Source organism: Ammodytes marinus (genome assembly GCF_949987685.1).
Source record: "Ammodytes marinus genome assembly, chromosome: 3".
Lineage (NCBI taxonomy): Eukaryota > Metazoa > Chordata > Actinopteri > Uranoscopiformes > Ammodytidae > Ammodytes > Ammodytes marinus.
In genome coordinates this window covers 11,453,206-11,474,738 of record NC_137232.1, presented here as the reverse complement: position 1 = coordinate 11,474,738, position 21,533 = coordinate 11,453,206, and the positions used below count along the sequence as shown (strand labels likewise).

Here is a 21,533-nt window from a genome sequence, read left to right as displayed (position 1 = left end):
TGCTCAGCACTACTTAGCACCGGGTTTCGGTAGGCTACCCATCTCCTAAGCCTGTGTGTGTGTAAATGTCCCTTTTCAGTCACGTATTGCACTTTCTGCTCCTACATTCGCATACTATAGACCTCTTCTCACAACAGACAAGGTGCCGTGTGAATGTCAAAATGTAGTAATTTAAATTGGCTACTGGTCCCTGAATTGTTTTTAAATTAATATGCCGGTCCTTGGAACAAAAAAGGTCGGGAGCCCTGCTATAATGCTTCATGTATTTCACTATAAATAGGCTACATTAAATCTTAACGGTTAACCGGTTAATAACCGTTAATTCTGGTGGTTAACCGGTTAAAGAAAAAATTCTAAATGGCCATCCCTACATGATTGCATACATCAAAGAGCCATCACTACAACCATACATTGTTAACAGTTTGGTTACCATGTCACAAGGTCCGTCTCAGATTACCGCCTATATTTTGTGGTGCACAAGTGAGTCAGGAGGACCATGCTGGAGCTAGCTGGACAAAATAAATGCATTACCAATATATTTTCACAATGAAGATAGAAAAATCCTGATTCCATCTGATATCCCTGACATTTGAAAGTATTGAATCTAACCTTTGGAACAAATCTGATTAACGCAATGGAGCATATAACTGCCTCTCAGGTCTCATGAGGAACAGAACATGTTCAAACAAGTAGGTGTTAATGCGACAGCCCAACCTATTATTAAAGAATAATATTTTCACACTCCTATTAAGACTTACACTACTCAGCCCAGACTCCCATGTTTATGACCAGTGTAATGATGAGTCAGGACTGAAGTGGTCAGGTGTAGCAGCACTGTAACAAGCACCAGACAGTCCTCAATTATGTGTCACTCAATATCCCAACTCTCTGTCACTCACGTGTGTGAAACCCTACACTCAAAGTTCCTGCAAGCGGCTATAGCTTTGCTGGAGAAGACAGAGTGGCCGTTTAGAATAGCAATTAAATACAGTTCTTTCCATTTGGACATAGACCAAAACATAGAAAATGTAGATAATTAAGACTTACCATTGGGGCATTAAAGTGAATTTCAGCTTATTGAATTTTTTTAAACAATAACTTTTTAAAAGACACATTGAATTTCATTGTAACTTTGTTTTATTTCATTAATTCCAAGACTTTAATGAGACACACTGCAAACCTGTAAATGCTATAACAGTCAAATACTTTTGGAAACTGCCAGCCCGGCGACAGTCTTGCCAATTGCGAGACTGGGCAACCTGAGAATATGTCACGGATTAAAAGTACCACCAACAACAGTTTGAGAGACAAAGGGGCCTGTGTCAATGGAAGATGCATCTTACCATGAAAGCATTTTTCCCAACAGTCAGGCAGCTCTCGCACAGCAATGTGAACACGCAATCACAGCAGCCAAGTGGAAGAGTGGGAATACTTGCTCCGTCTGTAGTCCAAAATAACGCCAGACAGTGCACAGTCAACAGCCAGACGAGAGTGGGACAGGCCAGAGCAGAGGCGGACGAAAAGAGTGTGTGTTTGTGTATGCCGGTAAGTTGGTGAGTTCCTGCTTGTGACGCAAGGATGAGGGTGGGGGGGGGGGGGGGGTGGGGAACAGCCAGGCTACAGTTCCCAGCTAAGGCAGGAAAACAGCTGCTGGGAGGAGGGAAGAGAGGGAGAGATAGAGAGGAAGGGAGAGGGGGAGGGCTTAGTGTGGAGCTCGCTCAAAAGTCTTTCAAGTCTCCCGAGAAGTAAAAATCCACCCACTCTTAACAGATGCACTGAGAGGGCGCCTCTAGAAGACATTGGAAAGAAAAGTGGCCCCAAACGCACAGAGCAGTTGTACCATATTTGCAGATTAACAGCTCATTTTCACCTTGCTCTGCTGAACTAGGACATAGGGCCAATCAAGGGGCAGAAGGCAGCGGCCCTTTGTAACGTCTGTCTTTGGATGCATTCAAACATTATCTGTAACTCCAAGACCAAAGTCGGGCACGTGATTTTGTGGACTAAGAATTAAGGATAATGTTTTAATTTTCAAGTTTTCACATTAGTACAATTGTCCAAAACTAGGAGTTAAATCAAGGTCTTGATTGATTTAAAAATGCACCTGTAAGCAGTGTTAATTTCGTAGACTAAGACTATGACGAAAAATATTCGTCTACGAACCTTTTTCACGGACGTAAACTAAATAAAAACTAAATAAAAAGGCAGATGTGATGACGAAGACTGAGACTAATTTAACTGACACTATAGTCTACGAATAGGAACTAGACGAAACTGTTAGGGTGGGACGAATGGAGAAGAGATCCAATCAGAACTACTCTTTTTGTGGGACAAGTTGGGAAGAAATCCAATCAGTGCAAAGCAGCGAATTCAACCCTGTGTCGGTGAAAATCGACGGGAGACCGCGCAGGTGTGAGCGGGTGGAGTGAGCCGCTGTGCTGAAAAACTCTGCGGTATGATGGACAAAAATGATAGTCAGGCATATCCTGCCCGTTAACGATGTCTAGGGGAACGGCTAAGTTCCGCGATCTGTTTGTAGTAGGCTCTGTCTCGAGTTTGAATACACAGAGCCATGTGAAACTGCCGCCTCCGTCCGTTAGTTTCTGTTTTTAAGTTACAATCAACTCCGACGCATGGACAGCGTTCAATTAAAACCACTAATTGTATTATCTAAAAGGCTTTGATGCAAAAGAAGTCCGAACACACACAGCGGCAGCAGTGTTGCTTAAAGGAAGGCGCAGTTGCTCAAATTTATCAGCACCTCAACTGCGTGCTGCTGCTGCCCAGGGGCGGCCTTAACGATCTCGGGGCCCGTTTCAAGACCTAGTGTGGGGCCCCCCACTTTTTTTAAATATTTTCTTTATTTTATTTTTTTTTATAAATAATGCTTGTGCATGCTCCCCGCAAAAAGAAAAAAGATTGTGGAATCCAGTTGGTTCATAGACAGATCATGAGATAATGGACCCCCGGGCACAGGCTCTTAAAGCCCCCCCTCTCCCCTATCCAGTCAGGTACACTGATTTTATGTGAGATTATTACTAATGAAATAGAATGTTTTGTATTACAACCATTAAATCTGTGTCTGTATTGCATATTCAAACCTTAATACCATTCAATGAAGAAAAACACTTAGTCGACGAAGTCCGCTGTAGATTTAGTCAAACTAAAATCTGCTTATATTTAGTAGACTAGACTAGACTAAGACTAAAATATTTTAGATGACTAGAATAGGACTAAGACTAAATGGTGTGATATTCAAAAGACTAAGACTAAGACTAAATTAGAATTTGCTGCCAAAATTAACACTGCCTGTAAGTTGTGACAGACGTCATACACGATACACATGATAAATGCAGAGAATAAATGTAATAAAAAAAATTCAACTGTGTATCATCTTAATTTTTTAAATGACAAGCTGGTTTGTTATGCAATTGCCATCACACCACACCTGGACTGACCATATTGGTCGTTTAAGGTCTACTCTAAAATATTAAGTAGGGGTGGGTAATATAGCCTCAACATTATATCACAACATTTCAACAACATTTCCAATCAAGATATCTATGACGATATAGAAAATGTTTCTTTGATATGAGGCCGACTTGGTTTTTGCATACTGTGTGAATGTCCATCTAAACACGGCTTTACCACTAGTAAGACAAATGCAAAGTGTCCTGAGGGTTAAACCAGAGGACAGGCCCTGTGTCACCTCAAGCCTAACATATTTCTCCCACAGTTGTAGTTCTAAATTTTGTTTTGTGCTGTTGTCCATGCATTTTGGTTGGTAGATGTCAAGTCAATTTGTTGGGTCGAGCAGAATAATTATTATATGTGGCTTATAAATATTAAAATGTTAATGTACAATCAGTTCAGTTATGACAAGGTACCCCACCCCAAGCCTTCTTTCTCTTCCTCCCTCTTTGACTCCGACACCATCCCCGCTCTCTACCTATATAGCCATGTTTCTCTCGCTCAGATCTTTCTCCTCTGGGAGACAAGAAAGTCCTCCTCTCACTTGTCAATCCCCCCTACGCATAATGCATTCCTCTCTGCATGGCATGCCTGCACTGTGTTTTAATTCCACATACATTCATACAATATAACTTGGCTAATATTATCTCAGGCAAGAAAATACATGGAAGTACAAAGTAAAGTGTACACTAACCACATTCATAACAGATTCAACAACACCCACCCACACTGAGAGCTGCTCCCAGCTACAGGACAACTCTGTTTTGACATGATCTGGTGTATTGATAAGAGTGCAGCAAGAAGCTGGATGAACTCAAGTAGGGATCAGAAAGAGTGGGCCAGAACTACACTCATTAGGCCTAATGAGTGTAGAGGCTCAAATTAGTACGGTAAAACAGGGGATTTAAAAAAAAAAAGTTGTCTTAAAGACTGATTCACCAAGAGTTATGATGGATGTTGATGGCAGGGACGGAGACACGGAGTGGAAGGATTTGCAAGACGACAATAAAGAAAGATGAAGCTCATGTACAACAATGAATACATGGAAAGAAATGAAGATTGGAAAGAGGGAAAATGTTCAGCATAAAACATACATACCAGCTGCAAAACCTTAAAAGCATTTTCCTTTCATCTCACTAAAGTAGCTGGATTACTTTACAATGTGCAGATCGAAGAGTCTAGTCAGCCAAGGTAGTGGGCTAGTCCATTATAAAGCCATTTGTCCAAATGACTTCCTGCTCCTCAGACAAAGACACACCCAATATCAGTGGATGCCGTCTCCATGTCTCTGCTCTGAGAATAATCTGTTGGAAACCACTTGTGGGAATGAGGAGCCAAAGCTAAATTCCTGACATTGTTTGACAGTCGAAATTCAACGATACTAGTAAGATGAATTTCTGGTTATAATGATAGCTGAAGGATCGAGTGTATTACTTTGAAAAATAAGGAGACTGGCAGGGGTCACCAGGTTCACCCTAACTGACTGTGACCTGAGAGGGGAAATTCCAGACGTATGGCTGCCAACCCTTTCAGAGTAAGCGTGCAGAAAAACAAACTCATTGATGCTGTTTGGTAATGTTGCCTATAGCTGCCCAAACTACAGACCTTAGCAACAAACAAATCAAAATTAACAGCAAAAACTAAAAAGTGGCAAGGTGTAGCAGTCTCACTCATTGACTCACTGTCTTCTAAGAGGACATCTGTTGTTGTCTTAATGCAATTGTCTAGAGGAGTGTTTCATTAAGATGGATTAGCAGTTAAACTAGAGACTCATTTCAGGGTATTGGACACATTTTTGGGAAATTCTGTTTTAGAGCCAAAGTCGGTCTGACCCAAGGTCCTCTGCAAATGTTGCACGAAACTTGGTGCAATGTGGATTTAATTACCTCAACAGACCTATCTGTTTTTTTGTTAGTTCAGATGCTTCATTTTATCTTTTAGTTTTAGTAAAAGGGTCATGCTGTACTTTCATTCTAACGTGTGACAAAGCAATACGGTTAGTGATACAAGCATGTACAGGATCAAACTGTAGCCAACACTCTGAGCCTGTAGTACATGTCAGGTGCTTTTTTTCGGTGAGGACCAGTTGAATTATTTAGTGGCTACCTAGGATCAGTTTCCTCAGTCCTACAAGTGAGCCCAAAGCAGTCTGATCAGGTTTCTGCAGGTGGGTTAAAGAATGTGAGGTTGATCACTTAAATCAGTCTATCTTCACATTACTAACAAGCAGCCACTACCAATCAACCATCAGTGGGAAATTGTGTATTTTCCAAACAATGGCATATCACCATCTTGGTATTGGCTGAGTGAACAGAAAGTGGTCCTTCCTTCACCATCATTATGATCAAACACACTGCATGGATTTTACCAACACTGAGGTTTGAATATTGAGAGAAAAGTGAACAGAAAATGAAATATGTAATGAAGGTAGATGAGCAGAGTATGTTGTGGGATCGGAAGCTAACCTGTTAATCCATCTGAGTGCAGGCGTCTTGAGAAAAGCACATCTCTGCCAAGTCAACAGTGCAGAACTGGTGGTTTTCTGTTGAAAGAAGAGGCAAATGTGATAAGGGTGGCGCTAAGATACACAAGTAGGTGTTTGCCCATTGATGGGAAGTCGTATTACATTAAAAAAGGTCATAGTTTTAAAAATAAAAACTAGACAAAACATGCTCGCAGAGTGAGCTAGTCAGGAAAGAGGTGCTCCCGCCTCCTAATATCATGATCATAAGCTTGCAGAATATCTTAGTGAGCTCACAATCTGAACCAGAGTGCCACTACAGCACTTATTGCACTAAAGCATGTTCTCCTGAAAAGAACCTCTGTTGTTTTGTATCCAGTTCAAATTCAGGACAAGATGAGTCACTTCACTAAGAGCACAGTAACAAAGACTAAATAAAAAAGGGTGGTAATAAAGGGAGACCTCTGCTCATTTGAATATTCATGAGCCTGTGCTGTCCTAAAGTCTATGATTGAAAACACTCGTCTTAAAACATTAAAAAGTTTATCCTCGTGGTCAGGCACTTTACGTTTACTCCTGGAGTAGTCATTCTGTCTGCTGAGGCTTCATGTGTTGCAAGGCCGGATTATCCATATAAAGGATCGGGCGAGTGCCCTGGGGTACCAGCCAAATATAGCCATTGGGGGGGCACCAAATGATCAGGACAATGATTAGACCCTAAAAATGTTTTCATATTGGCCATATACTGGAAGAGACACAAACATGTAGGCCTACAAAATGAACCATTGTTAAGATTAATTATTAATGAAAAATTATTTTGACTTTGGGTGTAAGCAAAGTGCCCCCCCTCCCCCATCATGGACCAGTCCACAATGACACGGCGGCAGCGGCGCCAAATTTATGTAAACAAAAGGCGCGATTCAAATTGTTCCTTCAGTCGGAAGTTTTTTTTTGCCAGCAAGAAATGGAGGAATAAGTTATAAAAGGTAAGGCTTATCGACCATTATTTCTATCTGCTAATGTGTAGCTGTGGTGATTTTATAAGCCGATGTGACGCCACGAAGGTGTGGAGAGGTGCAAAGAGAGAGACACTAGGCTCATTAGAGCCCAGTTGTCAGTGTCAAGATTTTTGGTTGGATCTAAATGTTTCTGTAGTTGTCTATGTGTGGTGAGTCTGTACTTGTCTTTAGCTACACGTTCTTGTAAATCTGTGGCCTTAATACCATAGTCAATTTTTAAATTTTGTGTAAAGTTGAAGGACAGGGGCATTTCATGTGAAGTCACCCTGGGGCACCCTAAGGGGTTAATCCGGGCCTGATGTGTTGCCTAGCAAAATGTAGGCTACTTCAAGATAGCACCAATCAGGATGGTCCTTTTACTCCCTTTGACACACAATTGAGGTGTTATTTTCATAATTATGCCTTTGAATAAGCAATGTTGCAATGTAGTGAATGCTTGGGAGAAAGTCATGGATTGGTGGGTTGGGATAGAACCAATGTTAATGTGCAATCAATGAGGCCCTGTGGATTCTCATACTGATTCAATGTAATGTAAATGCCTGTAAATAAAAATAAAGTATCAGTTTATCTACAAATAAAACCGAACAGTACATGAATACATAAATAATCCATTCTTGTTTTAGATATTCGTCTATGGTGCAGTACACCCATGGAACAATTACCACAGCAACAGACTACACCAATGTGTGGGAGTATAGGCTTCATGAATTGATCCCTGCTTCAGTTTTGTTGCAGCAGGGTGAATTTTTTCCAAATTAGGATTCAGCCCTAGAGAAAAAGAAGTAAAAGTGTGCAGGGACACATACATCCAACTGACTGATTTAGGCCCTGACAGTGCGTGGTCTGACGAGACAAAGCTCACATATTTTATTAGCCTTACCTCCAATGCCCACCTCTCTACTATGCCCAAATACAGCTCCAGTAGCATGCAGCGAGCTGTTGTCATGGGCTGGGAGTACAAACAATGACAAAATATCATTAATTGAATTAAATTATTTGTTATTATCTGTTCTGCTGCCCATTCTCATCCACTAATAAGAGCTTTAAGAGGACAATCCCTGCACAGTGGTTTCGGTAAAGCATATTCGGTATCATTTATTTGCATACACAAAGGACATGCTCCACAAGAGGAAGGAAGAGGGCAGTAAAATATGTCTCCCTTCAGTGCTTGGGGGGTGGGGGGTTATAGACAACTGCAGCTTTTAGTGACAACATTTTTAATGATGGTTAGAGGGAAGAGAGCTTGAGACATGTATCACAAGGAGGCTCCTGAGAGCGGCGGTCTATTGTTTCTGCCTCATCTATCTTCTCTCATTCCAAACCTGTGTTTCAGTCCAGTCCAAAGACATTCTCAAGTGACCAATCACTTCCATTGTTTGTTACATTTTTAATGGGCCTTAACTAAAAAAAACAGCCCCCAGGGCAGCTATTTAATTGTCAAATAAAGATGGATGAAGGGTGCCAATGTGGTCAAGAATCGATGAATAACCATGTTAGGTGCCCTAGGAAGCTTTATCATCCTTGTATTGCTAAAGGTAAGAAACAATAAACCATGTTTTTTCCCCCTCTACTAGTGCTTCACGTGAGAAAACAAATAGCCAACTCACTAACAAATAGCAAGACAATACACAAGTACCACAAATGGGATGATATTGATATCATCAAAAATGCTATGCTATCTCAAACATAATTTAAATCATTGAAGGACTATTGAATCACAGATAGGATACATACAGTAGCTACTGTTACCTTACTTTCAAATGTATCCTAACTGTCAAATCAAACAGCATCCTAAAACAAATTACACTTTCTTACTACCAATAAGGTTAGTTAAATGTACTCATATATATGGGAGTTCAAATAGGAGGAGTTTGTAAGTGGTAGGGCTGAACAATTGAGCAACTACCCAATACATGGTGCAATATGTAAGCCAAGGTTTTATAAATAGACTAGGGATGTTAAACGACTCATTATTTGCGTGTCGACGTGTCGGAGGCATGAATCGATCGCCATTCCAAAAATAAAAAATAAAGGGCAGTGTGCCTTTTTTTGCGGCAGCAGCACGTAGTTGTGGTGCTGATAAACTGCGCTTTCACACTGCTGTCGCCCGCTGTGTGTTCAGACTTCATCTGCATCAAAGCCTTTTTGATAATAAAATTAGAGGCTTTAATTTTAAAAACGTTGTCCATGCGTCGGAGGTCAATGTAACTTACTCCGCTGAAAACAGAAACTAACGGAGGGAGTCTGATCACTGTACAGTCCCTTTAGTCGCGCTGTCAGCTTGCCGACATGGCCCTGTGTGTATTTAGACCCTCTTTATATGTCCATGATTTAGACTCGAGACATAAAAACAGATCGCGGAACGGGCAGGATACCCCCGGTTATCATGTTATCCATCAAACCACAGAGTTTTTCTGCGCGGCGGCTCACTCACTCATACTTGCGAGGTCTCCCGGTGATCGTCACCGTTACAGCGCTACTCGCTGCTTTGCTCGGGCGGAGGCTTTGAGTGAAGGTAATCACGGTCCTAGACGAATATTATAACTTTATGCTGCATATGTTGCACTGCACTGTTGACCCACACCGGACATGTTATGCGCGCACATTGCAGAAATGAAGCGCCTGCAGCGCGCGCTCGCGACCACATGTGAACTCGCATCACGGACGTCTCCCATGTCCCCAAAACATTTAATAAAGTAAAAAAAATTAGAGTCGTCTTGAGCACGTGTCGAAAATCGAGCCGAGAATCGACACATTGTTCACATCCCTAAAATATACATTTGCTTCTTTGGAATATTTTTTACTTGATATATGCAGCACAGCAAAAACACAAATCATGACCTACACTTCATGCACACATATAGAGTAAGAGGAAACCCACTATTGTGGACAAACATCCTGACATATTGCAGGGGTACCCAGCAGGCAACAAAGCTGTTGAACGTCATTGGAGCGATAGGATTCCAGTAGCACATCCAGGAGCACATAGGACAACTCAATAATTCATGTGTAGTGTGTCTAAACAATGGTGGGATGGTGGAAACTAGAGATGCAGCATTACAGTTTGTCCCATTATTAAGTACTTAGACTGTGGTGGCCCGCCATATACCATTTCTTCAACCTAAAATAATTCTAAACTCTAAATCTCTATTAAGGGAATACTATGGATTTGTATTCATTGAAATGGGATTGTGGACATATGTAAGATCGGTGCATCGAACCCCCTCCATGTTCTACGGTTGTTCAAAATAAGTTTGCTTTTAGTAATATACAGCTTTTTCCTGTAGAAAAACTAGAACCAGATGCTTTATCATAGGTTAAGTATAGCTGCTACGGAATACTGACCACACTGACAGCAATCAGCCATGTACAACGTTTATCAGCAACATATAAAACGGTGCAAGAGGTCACCTTAGGTAAGATGGTTCACAGTAGATATGTATGTGACTCTGGACTCTATGACCCCATGTATTGAGCACTGTTTTGCATGGCAGATTGTTATGGCAGGAAAGAAGATGAGGATGGTGAGAATGGAGAACGAAGAGAGTGGGAGGAAGAAAAGGCCGCAAGTAGGAAGAGACTGGAGGTAGTGGGAGGATGTCTGGTTTAGAACATATAAGAGGAAACTTCCTGCTTCCAGGTCGATGTAAGCTTATGGTGGAATACAAAGATGAGCCGTCAGCTTTTCTGTTAATCATGTTAAGAGCACCATGTAAAGTAAATAACAAAAATCACACCGTAAAATCATGCTGCTAATTGGATATTTTAATTGATGAAATGTGTCACCATATTGCCTCACATTTTCTGTCAAAAGTTGCACTTGATCGCCATGATTGCTACAGCTGATGGCCAGCTGATGTCAGCTTCATGCCCCTTCTCCTCGGCAGTTACTTGAGCTGGATTATCACATTGGTGCACAGTGTGAAACGCAGCTCCATTCTCTCAATATAAAACCATTTCATGTGACGATCAGACAAAGATGCACTGCCCACCGACAGCGGTCCAGTTCCAGAGTGCGACACAGCCAAGAACAAGAATACAAGTAGACTACATTTGAAAACAGCTACAGGGGGCGCCCTTAGCTCAGTTGGTAGGGCGTCCCCCTTATGGGCCTCGGCCAGCAGCGGACCCGGGTTCGATTCCAGCCCGCGGTCGTTCTCTGCATGTCACTCCCCTCCCCGCCCCATTTCAACTCTGTCTCTACACTATCAATAAAGCATACAAATGCCAAAAAAAAAAAAATCAAAAAAAAAAAAAAAAAAACAGCTACTTAAATTTCAGTTCTCTCTTTTACACACAGCGAGCTGCTATTAAAGCTCTACTGCTGTGTTGAGTACATAGTGTTTTTAGTGAACACACACTGGACATAACCGTTGTCATGAGTAGCTCTTATTCACAGGAGTTGGTAGCTCAATGCAAAACATAATGTAGAACTTTGGTTTACCAGTATAGAAACATGTGGGTGGAAGGAGGAGTGCTGTACACCACATCCTTCTCAGATGTGAAAGATAAACTGCTTTAGTAACTCATGTGGTACGTATAGGGCCCTATGATTTCCATGATGAAGAAAACGAGGATGATAACAGAATTGGGCATTAAAACAGAATCTATCATTATTTTACAATACCTTTCCTTGGGTGAAAATCTGTTGTCGCAGGAAGAGGACAGACGTTTTATCCAGGGGGAGCAACACTCACATTCACACGACTAACCAGTCACTCCCACAACAATGTGGAAGCAGCTAAAATGCCCAGGTCGGCAAAAAAGATGCTTAACCCATTGATGACGGCTGCTGCGCGATGCCACATTGTATCTCCTGCCTGATGCTGCGGCGCGCTAGCCTGGCATTCCCAGACCTGCCACTAGGCGCTGGCAAATTAAATTTGCTGCGCCTGTTGGTCTGGACACGCTCCGTTGAAGCTTTATCAAGAAGACCAGAAATCTGGGCTCACGTTTCAATTGGTTCTATCTAATATGGGCGCGCCATAGCCCTTTATATGGTACTCTGGGGAGGACGTAACCGGATGACGACAGTGACGTGCATGCGACGTCGAAGCCGTGATAGTAAACATCAAAGATGGCTGCGGATATGTTGTGTGAGTTTGAGACTGCTTTGGCCTCGACCCTTAACGATTTGGAAGACGGCACTCAAATCTTTCATTAGCAAGTAAGTGGAATGTTCTGTTTTGCCGACCGACAACGGCAAACGTTTAATTTAACAGTTTAACAGCTGTTCGTTAAACGAACGGGGCTTACGTCACCTTGTGCATCGCTCTGATTGGTTGTAGTGCTATCCAACTGCGTGCAGTGGCATTTGAAATGCACGAGTAGGAGTCGCCCCTCGAGTTGGAAATTACTATTGATCGTGGCCAGACCCTATATCGTTCAAGATATCAGGGTCTGGATTTCCAGGCTAGCGTCGCGCAGCATTGTTACTTTATCTAATTTTCATGGCGCGCGTGCGCAACATAGAATGCACCGTCATTGGTTCAAATACACATGAGGTGGGTTTTGTTGATTTTTTAAGACCACATGACCACCCAAAAAATGTGTGGTTTGCCGAAAATCATGCCAATCAAAATTAATAAATAAATTATAATAAAAAAAATACGCCAGCTGTGTCGGCGATAGTGTATTACAGAACAGTTAGTGGCGTTCGGAGCGCAGAATCAAGGTCTACTATAGGCTACTGACGAAAATCACACAACACATTGCATCTATTTATTAACAATATTTATGAATTTAGGCTATACTTTGCTGCTCCAACTCAAATTCAGCCCAGCCAGGCGATAGTTAAGTTTCAGTTTCGTTTTCATCTCCGTGGTATACAGCTGTTTGGACCAGCTGATCGGCTCCCGACAGCAGGAGTCAGTCTGCGTTCCAGTTGTACTGGGAAGTCGGATTTATGGTGCCAGTGATAACTGAACTAAATAATAAAATAAAGCTTCTCCTTCCTATATCTGTCTATCTTTATCCGTCACTACTATCCATGCTAAAAGGAAGCAGGATTATAACCTCGTTTAGCACATTATTTTTAAATATTTTATATTATTTATTCTTTTTGTTCTACCCCATCTAATTTCGACGATTTAGAAAAATGTGTTGGTTTGTAAGCGCTAAGGGAGCATGTTTAAATAAAACCTGTGAACCTTAACTTTTAAATGTATTTTATTTCATGTTTCTATGTGCTACACAGGCTTAAGGCTGTTACATACTCCGCGAAAAGAAAGAACAAAGTTCTCGGTGACAGAGCTGCGAGAAGTTCTTTCTGGTCTGACATTACATACTTCACGAGAACTCAACTGCCGAACTCCTCACCGCGGCGCATTGTTACCATGGTAATTTGACTCAGTAGCGCCAGCTGATTTCACTTCGCTTTCCTCATTGACTTCAGACTGACCAATCACACAATAGTTCTCGGACAAGCTGCGAGAAGAAAGTTCGGCCCGGGTGATGTGTCGAGAACAAGCTGCGAGAACAGCTAAACAAGAGCTGAGAGAAGAAAATGACGTCATTTTCTTCTCGCAGCTCTGTCACCGAGAACTTTGTATGTAACAGCCTTCAGATATTAAGGTTTTGGTAGACTTTACAATTCATACAATTTTTTCAGAAAACCCTCAGGCATTAAGGACATGCATCCTAGATTGCCATAGTCATCAATGGGTTAACCCGACTCTAATCCTGAAATACAGAGCCAAACTATATCAGAATGGCTCAGGAGATGAGCTGGTTTACAAACTCATAGTAATCAAATCCATAACTCCAGTAAAATAAAGAAAAACATCAAACCATTATTACTACTATAAGCTCAGCGGATTCAAGATGACGTTCTGGTCGAGGGAATCTGACGTCCCCCTGAAGAAGATTCAAAAGCAAGTTCCTGTTTAAACACTGTGAAAGGGACAAGCGCTGTCCCAAAGCGAAAAACCGCCTCAACAACTCACCTGCCCTGTGTCTTTGATCAACATTGTACCGCATTGTAGTGAGTAACATATTAAACAATCGTTCTGATGGTAAGAATGAAGTAAAAAATAAACATTTAAAAGTAAAATGGAAAAAAATTAACCAGATTTCATTGGGCCATCATTCTTCCTCTCCCTGTATAGGGACTAGGGAGGAACATCAATCATCAGCCTGAAGAGCTGGGTGAGCAACGACAGGCAACACTGGCTGACACGTGCAGTAACCTATTGACATGCACATAGAAAGCCATGCCTAAAAGGAGGACAACGACGAGTGGGATTTACTTCCAATAAGCAAACATCTTAAAGTAACACTTTTAAAGCAAAGGGTCTGATGTCCCATCTAAACATTTAAGCAAGTGGTAAAGTTCTACAATAAGAGATGCAATATATCAGGGACAGGTTGGGCATTTGGAGATCCATACCCAAGACCCCTTCCATTATTAAAAGCCCACACAATGAAGCAACTAAAACCACCTGCCTGGTACTCACAACTGAACCTGATTGCTGCTTTGCAGGCAGTTCCTTACGTTAATCAACCTTATCAGGACAGAGCAATGAAAACAGTTAATGGGTTGTCTTTTTATTGCTTAAACTATGCAGTGTTTATTACCACAGGTCCCAAATTGCAGCTGCAGCTCTAAGTATAATTATTATCAACCAGTGACACTCATCAAATCATTTAAATGGCCTTCACGAGCAACTAAACATGAGTGGCAGCAATTCAAAAGACCAATTCAATTTAGTGTGAGCCTCTCAAGCGATTACATTGTATTACACGGTGCAAACACAAGGGCACTGCTGGCCTTTTTAAATGACCTGCTGTCCCGTAAAGCCCAAGTGTAGCCCTGCTCTGCACCCGATTGCACTTAATGGGATTTCACAACATTAAAATTCTACTGAGTCAGCATCAGACATACTGGCTACAGTGCCCCTCTGCTGCAACAGCCTTATCCCTCACCGAGTCTCAACTACTGTGTGTGTGTGTGGGTGGGTGGGTGTGTGAGTATGAGAGTGTGTGTGTGGGATGAGGCTGGTTACATAGTGTGGACAATTGTCAGACATGCCTTTTATGTGCAGTTGTTTACTTCCTAGGAGATACTTATTGTATCCTCTGACAGACGCATCATCAAATATTTGTATGTGGTAGAAAACCATTCCCTGACATGATGCAGCTGACTGACTGAAATACATGAGCGTATCAGCTTCTGCTACAGTCGTTTCTCTCTTTCTGCCCGGTCTCTGAACCTTTTCAGAAAGGATTAAAGTTTTTTAGGACATTTCAGACTCAGCTAGTCAAGCTCAGCTCCTTTGTGACTTCACTCAACTTGAATCCATCCAATGCTACATTCACCTAATATCAGACAGAGCATAAATATGAGCAGCCAAGTGGGAATGACCTCTCATGTTAACCTATTAAGAAATATGCAAGGTTGAAGCTGAAACCATTATTTGAATACATCCCAATCATTTCAACAATCAAGTAAGCATTTAAAAAAGTGCAGTCAGCAATTATTGAGAATGCGTGTTGTCAAAATCCCTTTTCGTCAACATCCGTGAATCTCTGCAGGATCCCCTACCTGTCCATAGCCTAAGCTTGGCAAACGGGCATGTTGTACAGTGGGCCCCTTTATATCAGACGAGCTATACAGCAATTTTGACAAAGTGATTAACTCCACATTTAAGCCATAGTCCAAACAAAAACAATCTGTAGGGTTCGACATAACGTATAGCCCGATGGCCCGGGGCCAGTAAAATCATATGCAGGGCAAGTTGATTGGCCAGTCACTGTCCCGCCCGGGCCAGTGACTGGCCAATCACAGTTCAGTATCTTTTTGTAGACTACATCATGGTTCATTGAAATGCGCGTTGAGAGTCGTAATGAAAGCAGTGTTTATTTAAGACTCAATATAATAAACCTAATATAAAATATATTTTTTAATGAAAGGCCAGTGGACAACCGATGCGTGGGCGTTTTGACAGGCGGAGCAACAAGCGGGTGCACTCTCGCTCCGTTGGCAGAGCTGCCTACCGTCGAGAAATTAATCGACTTGCTTTGCCCCCTTTCTTTCTTCCCACAGCAGAGGTTGAGGTGCAGAAAATTATAACTGCGCTTTTCCTTTATCTGCCGCCGTAATGTTACAGTATTTGCATCCAAGCCCCAATGGTAATACAAATGAGAGGCGTTATTTAAACGCTGTGAATGTGTCTCCGGTGATTGTGTCGGTTGTAGACAGAAACCAACGGAGGGACTCCGCTCACTGTACAGTTCCTATAGTCGCGCAGTTTGTCACTGTGTTTTCAGGCTGGAGACATTCAATCAGATCGCGGAAGTCTTTCCCATTGAAATCGCTAACGGGGAGAATATCCCCGGTTATTATTTTAGCCACAAACCACAGTTCATCTGCGCGGCGGCTCACTCGCTGGCGAGATCACACGGTGAAACGCTGCTGTGATCGGACGAAGGCATTGTGTGTTTCTAAGGTGATTTAACGTCATAGTCTTAGACGAGCGTTTAACTTATGCTGCATATTTTGCACTGCATTGTTTTTTATCAATAGTTTGAAAAAATGGTCCCACACCGGACTCTTATGTGAAGCTGACACTTCATGGAGAAGTGACACTCCTGCAGCGCGCTCACGACCAGACGTGAACTCACATACACGGTGAAATCTCCCATTAAAAAAACGGCATAATCCACTGATTTTCGGATTTCTATTCTATTTTTAAAGTCAACTTGAGCGCAAGTGGAAAACCGGTCATTCGGTCGACACATTCACATCCCTAATGCATATAGAGAAAGTAATAAAAACAGCCTACCACACCACAAAGAATGATCAGACCTTCATCTCTTATTTTTTTTTTATGTTTGAACATGGCTTCTGCAGGTGAACTATTCATTAAACTGCCCAAATTCAAGAATAAAAACAACCATCAAACTACTGGACTTTAAAATACTGGCCGACTCCTTTCACATACTTTCAGTTGTAGGCTTCTAATTCAATATGTTTGCCTGGTTTTATATTATGTGTATGAGCAATATCAACATTTCATATAATTAACTAAAAGAAAAATAACCAAATCTAAAGGGAATATCTATACTGTTACAGTATAGATATTCCCTTTAGATCTGGTTATTTTTCTAATACAGGTATTATAATTATTGACACTAAATTATGAAGAAAAAAAAAGTGTGTGCAGGGCCAGTGAAAATAAACAAGGGGCCAGTAAAACTCGGATCCACTGGCCCGGCGGGCCAGTAGGAAAAAAAAGTTATGTTGAACCCTGAATCTGGCTATGGCAGTTATTTGTATTTTGTCTTAGAAAATAGAAATAGTAACTGAATATCTGTGGTTTTCAGACCATTTATTGTAAAAAAATATATAATTGATTAATAATAATTAATTGGATTTATATAGCGCAAGCCTTTATTTCTCTGTGACTCAAAGCGCTTTACAGGGTTCCAGGTTCAATTCGTTCATACACAGTCATACCGTCGGTGGTAAACTACGAGAGTAGCCACAGCTGTCCTGGGGCAGACTGACGGAAGCGTGGCTGCCATTCAGCGCCAACGGCCCCTCCGACCACCACCTCAAACATACAGCAATCATTCACATTAACATATATATATAGTGGTCAGTGTTTCCCCTAGAATTTTTTTTAGGCCCGGTGGTTAAAGCTGATAAAGAGTCTGCGCGCGGCGTGCGTACCAAATTTATTGTAGAAATTGACCAAAACTAACCGTAATATGGATGAGCCTCTTTTGACAGCCCGCTACAAATTAGGGCATAGGGTTATGCCTTCACATTCGGTACGTTTGTACATTTTGTGTTTCCCTCAGGATTTTTTGAGACTGCTGGGGGAGAATGTACCTTCTAGTGGGGTCTTGGGGCATGCCCCTGCGGAAGAAAACCTTTACCATTTTAAACTTAAATGCATCTGGTGCACTTGAGAAGCTAAATCTGATTTTATTTTTTTTGCTCTGTAAACAGCTGCCTAAAACAATTTTCTGGAATAATTTGGAGACACAAGCCATATAAACTATTGAAGAAAAACACATGGATATGAAAATAAAATACAATAAACACTAAGACCTAATATAGACAGGTATGTCCTGTCTAGTATTAATTTCTGGAATAATCTGGATCATGAAACATTTTCTTTCATTTATTTAAATATTCATTTAAAATAAATAAATTAACCTAGGCTACACATCATGATTAGCCTATCAATCAAAATGTGTGCAAATTTAGCCAAATTTCATATTCCGACCATTATATTTCATGTAGCCTAGTTCTCAATTTAAAACATAAAAATAAAGTAGCATTGAAAATACCAAAAAATAAAGCTTGTAGGGCTACAATAGCCTGCTGTTTTCAAGATAACTTGCTGCGCTGTCTCCGCTGTTGATACAGATTGGTTGCCACGGCGACGTAGCGACTTTAACTTTCTAAGTTTTGCTCAGAACTTTTTCCTGTTCAACTCCCTGTTAATGAGTCCTAAATATCTCCAATGTATGCCATGGACCTATAAAGGAAGGTTCTTTCTCATCAGTTTCCCTGTTTGACATGTGCGCTCCGAATGCACACGCGCATCGCGCCGTGCAGACAAAAAAAATAAAAATAAAAAAAATTAATAATTATTATTATTTTTTTTTATTATTTTTTTTACATTTTTTTATTTTTTTTTCGGGCAGCTGTTGGCCTGGCGGGGGGTCCCGATGGCCTGGCGGGGCCGCCAGGCCTGTATAATGGTAGGGGAAACACTGGTGGTAAAGGTTGGTGCTGAAAAGTCCACATTACAAAACAGAAAAAACAAAGCTCTTGATCACCATCTTCTTACAGTGGACAAACAAAAAAACTGGAAAACTAATTAAAACTAGGGCTGTCAAGCGATTAAAAAAATTAATCTAATTAATTACAGGCTCTGTGATTAATTAATCGCATACTTATATGACACTTTCATACCTGTTTGTAAACAGCTGTATAGCCTACTACAGTTTGTTTCTCTGTCTCTCTCTCTCTCTCTCTCTCGCGCTCTCCGTCTCTCGTAACTTCTGTCTCCTCCCCTCAGCCAGCTTTATACATGAACTAGCGCCGAATTTTCTCAAAAAAACAAGCAGACAAAATTACGACTTTCCATCTCCCACAACAGACAGCGCTGCACTGCCACCATTTCGTAGCCTAGTCATAGGCAAAAATATTGACACACACACACAAAAAAGTGTAGCTTAGTAGTTGTAAATTAGGTGACAGGCACGTGTTGTGAATAATAGATCTACCACCCACATCCAGAGCAAAATAAGCAGAGCACACTGAACCCTCATTTTTATGATCAATGTCAGGACTTTGTTTATGTCAGCATCAGGAGACTGAAGGGGAAAATAAGCTGTTGTTAGCTGGAAGTCACCCACGACATGTCATTAAAACTGATTTGCTGCTTGACACAGGCAATTATTTCCCACCTCATTTGTCAACATTAATTCACCAAATATCCTGGCAGTGATGTGGGCATATTAGTTGCATCATTCAAGTAGCACCAACAGTGCATTGTTTCCCCGTTAGACTGCTGCATCTCACCGTTAGTAGGAGATGATAGAATGTCAATCTCTACCTCTGGCCTGGTGCAAGTCATTAATCGTGTGTTCACAATCACTGATGTAAACTCATTCAACTGAACACACCTTTACATTAAAGAGGAAAAACTAGTTCAGTGAGTGGAAATCATATTTGCTCTTGTGTAAAAAAAACTGATTGGAAAAGGAAATAGAGTTTCCACCTTCAGTGTCCAGCAACAATCCTGGGTCTGCCTTGCAGGGTGAAAGTGGGCCATCGTTAGGGGTGGGCGATCACGTTATGCCATGATATGAATTTTGCAATACCTTCATGACATCACAAACACCCACACGTTTTGATTTTAACCAGCGCATGTAGTTTTACTTGCTACACAACACACATTGAACACACCCACAAAAGATAATGCACCAGTCAGGGCGAGGCTAACTATGAGCTTTTTCTAACCTTTATTTTTAAGGAAGTCCCATTGACAAAATAAAATATTATTAACAAGAGGGACCTGTGTGTCGTTTAGCCTGGTAATTTCAAGATCTTCAGTGTTAAGAATGCATGGAACTCTGCCATAACTGTTGGAAAATGATAGATAACATTTACTTGTATTATCTATATTATCAACATATTACATCCACACAGTAATTTTAGTGTGAGTAGAATAGTCAAGTTTCCTCAATTGGAGGCAGGTTGCTTCAGCTACAGTGAGACTGTAATTGTGAATGCAGCAAATAAAGTGCCGGCAAATTCATCATTACACATGATATGCATTGAACAAACCCACCACAGATGAGCCAATGGTTGACCTCCTTTTACACATTGGAGGACTGTTACTGTAAAAGGCCATTTCCATTAGGTTAGGTTGTATTTCTATGGTTGTGTCTGTTACCACATAGACACAGGATGCATGAACAAAAACAATGTCCTGTAAACAGCACATGATCAGGGTCAGTCAAAGAGGGGTCAACATAACCCATGGCCCGCTGGCCCGGGGCCAGTAAAACGATATGCAGAGCAAGTTGATTGGCCAGTCACTGGCCCACCAGGGCAACTGACGACTGGTCACATTTTGTGCGTTTTTGTAAAATACAACGGTTTAACTGTATCATTTTGTTTTTGTAATATATCATTATTAACTAAAAGAAAACAACCTAATCTAAAGGGAAATTCAATGATGTACATATAATAATCACCAAAATTCAGAAAAAGTTTATATATTTTGGCTGCTGGGCCAGTGAAACTATACAACGGGCCAGTAAAAGGCTAACCTACTGGCCAAGCGGGCCAGTTGAGAAAGAAAATGTACGTTGAACCCTGAGTTGGCGGGTCTACCTTTTGCTTGGGGAGGTGGCCAATAGTGCCCAATGCCTTTTCATTTGTTTCCTGGTCGACTCTTGGTGTATGACAAAGAACATGACAAAGACCTCCCCCGCTGCCCTCTGAATAATGTGGACCCGGGCACGCTCACACTACCACCCACCAGCACGATAACATGGAGGTCAACTGATGTCACAGGGTCAAACCCCAGATGGGGGAGGAAATAGAGTGCAAGGGTCAATTGTTTCCTCTTTGATGGAAACATAAGAGCTTTCAATGGTAAATAAAGGTTTATCAACATTCAAACCATTTTTAACACTGGCTTTGATGGAGCTGTCCTGGGGAAATTGTTTACACGTTAAGAGGATTTTGGTTTTGTGTATTACACTGACCCCTTGGCTACTTTAAAAAAAAATGAGACCAACAACCACAGCATCAACCACATCAGCCAGTTATGTCCTCCTCCGTCTCACCATCTGCCATGGTCCACCCACACAAATCTCTCATAACACTTGATCTGGACAGTAGCCTGCCAATGCCCAGGAGGGCAAAGCAGATGGTGTGGTTGAAAAAAATAGCCTCTGAAAAACAGGCATAGGCATATAGGCTACTACAAATATATCAAATAGTCCACTTGCTATCGACTGTTCCTTGTTTGCTCACCTGGAGTTGTGTCAGCCCCGGCTTAGTCAAAAACAAAGTTTGGGATTCAGAGGGGGGGGGGGGGGAGACTGCT

At 41.5% G+C, this 21,533-nt stretch overlaps 1 protein-coding gene across 1 annotated transcript in view; it reads right to left on the bottom strand.

Annotated features, from left to right (window-relative positions):
* The window catches only part of LOC307269553 (SPRY domain-containing SOCS box protein 4-like), a 49,399-nt gene that overhangs the window by 26,792 nt on the left and 1,074 nt on the right, over positions 1-21,533 (bottom strand). The window contains exon 2 of the mRNA XM_080052533.1: positions 5,937-6,013. The gene's annotated coding sequence lies outside the window, so the exon portion shown is untranslated. The remainder of the gene's footprint in view (positions 1-5,936; positions 6,014-21,533) is intronic.